This window comes from Rutilus rutilus (assembly GCF_951802725.1).
Source record: "Rutilus rutilus genome assembly, chromosome: 1".
NCBI lineage: Eukaryota > Metazoa > Chordata > Actinopteri > Cypriniformes > Leuciscidae > Rutilus > Rutilus rutilus.
The window spans coordinates 5,551,430-5,555,150 of NC_140209.1; the positions used below are offsets into that span (position 1 = coordinate 5,551,430).

Below are 3,721 nucleotides of genomic sequence, written 5' to 3' on the forward strand. Positions count from 1 at the left end.
CCGGACGGTTTGCCAGAATCTCTTCGAGGCCAGCCGATAGTCCTTCTCCATGGCCTCACCGAACTCCTCCCAGGCCCGAGTTTTTGCCTCCACAACCACCCGGGCTGCAGTCCGCTTGGCCCGTCGGTACCCATCAGCTGCCTCAGGAGTCCCACAAGCCAGCCAGGCCCGATAGGACTCCTTCTTCAGCTTGACGGCATCCCTTACTTCCGGTGTCCACCACCGGGTTCGGGGATTGCCGCCTCGACAGGCACCGGAGACCTTACGGCCACAGCTCCGAGTGGCCGCGTTGACAATGGAGGTGGAGAACATGGTCCACTCGGACTCAATATCTCCAGACTCCCTCGGAATCTGGTCGAAGCTCTGCCGGAGGTGGGAGTTGAAGATCTCTCTGACAGGAGATTCGGCCAAACGTTCCCAACAGACCCTCACAGTACGTTTGGGTCTGCCGAGTCTGTCCAGCTTCCTCCCCCGCCATCGGATCCAACTCACCACCAGGTGGTGATCAGTTGACAGCTCCGCCCCTCTCTTCACCCGAGTGTCCAAGACATACGGCCGGAGGTCAGATGAGACGACCACAAAGTCGATCATCGACCTCCGGCCTAGGGTGTCCTGGTGCCATGTGCACTGATGGACACCCTTATGCTTGAACATGGTGTTCGTTATGGACAAACTGTAACTAGCACAGAAGTCCAATAACAGAACACCACTCGGGTTCAGATCAGGGGGGCCGTTCCTCCCAATCACGCCCCTCCAGGTGTCACTGTCGCTGCCCACGTGGGCGTTGAAGTCCCCCAGTAGAACGACGGAGTCCCCAGTCGGAGCACTTTCCAGCACCCCTCCCAGAGACTCCAAGAAGGCCGGGTACTCTGCACTGCCGTTCGGCCCGTAGGCGCAAACGACAGTGAGAGACCTATCCCCGACCCGAAGGCGCAGGGAAGCGACCCTCTCGTTCACCGGGGTGAACTCCAACACATGGCGGCTGAGCTGGGGGGCTATAAGCAAACCCACCCCAGCCCGCCGCCTCACACCATGGGCAACTCCAGAGTGGTGAAGAGTCCATCCTCTCTCGAGGAGTGTGGTTCCAGAGCCCAAGCCGTGCGTAGAGGTGATCCCAACTATCTCTAGTTGGAATCTCTCAACCTCACGCACAATCTCAGGCTCCTTCCCCGCCAGAGAGGTGACGTTCCATGTCCCTAGAGCTAGATTCCGCATCCAGGGATCGGGTTGTCTAGGCCCCCGCCTTCGACTGCCGCCCGATCCACTTTGCACCGGCCCCTTACGGTCCCTCCTGCAGGTGGTGGGTCCACCGGAGGGTGGCCCCACGTCACTCCTTTGGGCTGAGCCCGGCCGGACCCCATGGGGGGAGGCCCGACCACCAGGCGCTCGCATACGAGCCCCAACCCCGGGCCTGGATCCAGGGTGGGGCCCCGGCTGCGCCATACCGGGCGACGTCACGGTCCTCTGTTTTTTCTTCATCATAAGGGGGTTTTGAACCGCTCTTAGTCTGACCCGTCGCCTAGGACCTGTTTGCCTTGGGAGACCCTACCAGGGGCATATAGCCCCAGACAACATAGCTCCTAGGGTCATTCGGGTACTCAAACCCCTCCACCACGGTAAGGTGGCAGTTCAAGGAGGGGCGGCTGAATTGTAAGTATGGAAATTCATATACTTATTTTTTAGAACGAATTCGACTGACTTTACCTAACCTGAGAATAAACAAAATAAGGTAGAAGGTGTCTATATTTAAGACCTTTTCTGGTGGTCTTTCAGTTCATCTTCTGTAGTAAAGGCCTTCTTCACTGAAACACACACCGCCGTGTCTTTTCTGCTGTAATATTAAGGATGAATCTTCTCCTTTGTGTGAATCTTCAGGTGTTTCTTCAGAACAGTTTACCGCACTGATCACAGTTAAATGGTCTTTCTTCAGAATGAGAAGATTTGATTTCAGAGAGAAATCCTGAGCCGCTTCTTCCCAGTGTGAACTCTCATGTGAATCTTCAGTCTTGATTTACATGTGAAGCGTTTTTACACTGTGGGCAGGAGACTGTCTATGGGTTTTGCCTGATCTCTGATCAGTTTTAAACATTTGCAGATGTTTTAATGAGACATTTGCATAATTAAAAGGAATAATAGTAGTTAATAGTCTCTTATTGGCCTGTTTAGCTGAGTATTAAAAACATGTTATACAGATCCTTAATACTTATGATATTAAATGATTTGTTGATTGCATTTAATCATTTAATTGAATGCAATAGTTTGTAAAATGTGTTTTTATGCATGTTTGGCCTGAGTTTTTACACTACTCTGACCAGCGTGTGGCGTTTTTAAACGTTTCAAAACAGTGAATAATTTTTTACGAAGCAATTGGTTCAACTAATTCAAAGTCAAACCTTTGAAAAGCTTGGTTTTTCCCATCACTACATTCAAATCTTGGGTTATTTTTTCTACCCAAACCCTTGGTTGAGCCTTTTGGGTAAATCTTTTGGGTTATTTTCCAGTGTTTGGGAAGGTTTTGTGTTACTCAGCTCCTGGCTCAGACGTAACAACCCAGAGTTTGGATAGTTTTTGTGTAATCTACCCAAATAATATATTCCAATAATAATTGGAAAAGTTTTTGGGGCAGACCTGACTTGTTGAAAAGAGAGGGTATTCATCCCTCCTGGGATGGTGCTGCTCTTCTCTCTAGTAATATGGCACATAGTCTTAGAGCTCAAACATGACAATCTGGAGCTGTAGATTTTAAAATCATGCTTTTTTTGACTAAAATTCTAAAACAATGTGCTATCTTCATGTGCAAGATGTCATCTTTTTCAGAAAGAAAATTGGCTTTCAACTAGTTATTCGCCATTACTGTGTGTGGTGTGTGCTTGCTGGTATGTGTCGGCGATGACACAGCGGATTTAAAAGGGTTAACAATAACATCAAATGCATTAATACAATGATAATTCACTACATTCAAAATCTGATATTTGTTTTGTTAAATCAATTACTGTATGTAAATGGAAGAATCGGTATTAGTTTGCTGCAGCAGGTGCACAACAAATGTTCATACGACATGAAAATACTGTATTACGACGTTTCATCCTGCTGGTGGGAGGGGCCACGTCTCGTGCTTTGCGGCTCATGTGCGTCAACGGTAGATGAAAGAAATTGACTAAGTAGGCTATACTGTTCACAACGACAAAACATCTGTAAACATCAATATAATCACACACACAAAAAACAAGGATTGCACGCCGCTTCTGTGTATTCCAGCTGCTCTCTTTCTGCCGGTTGTGTAAAACTGTGCTGAGATAGAGACCAAAATCATTTCAGTTTGTTTTGTAAAAACTGTGTTGTTTAAAGTTCATAGTGATTGTTCTGACTTCATGAAGCCTCATGGTGTGAATGAACTTCAAACTGACTAGAACAAACTCTTTGAAATGTATATATGATGCAATCTCATTCAATGTCAGTCATGTGTGCAGTGAAATATAATTTATTAGTGTAGTGATTTATGGTCTTAAATGTTAATATTGAGTTTTTGGTCACATCCTTCCTAGATTACGGGGCACCAGCCAAGGAATTTCACCTTGACAATAAAAAACAATCATGGAAGATTGTTGAAAGAATTAGACTAAATTATAGGAAGTTCATCATCTGATCAATCTGAAGGATCTAGTGAGATTCTGGCGAGCTTGTAGAGCCTCTGATTATCAACACAAGAATGACACAGTTT

The 3,721-nt window shown here is 47.1% G+C and overlaps 1 protein-coding gene across 1 annotated transcript in view; it reads left to right on the plus strand.

The window, feature by feature from the left end:
• LOC311302232 (uncharacterized protein) overlaps nucleotides 1–3,721 on the plus strand; it is a 340,899-nt gene that overhangs the window by 194,143 nt on the left and 143,035 nt on the right. The gene's annotated exons all lie outside the window — the stretch shown is intronic.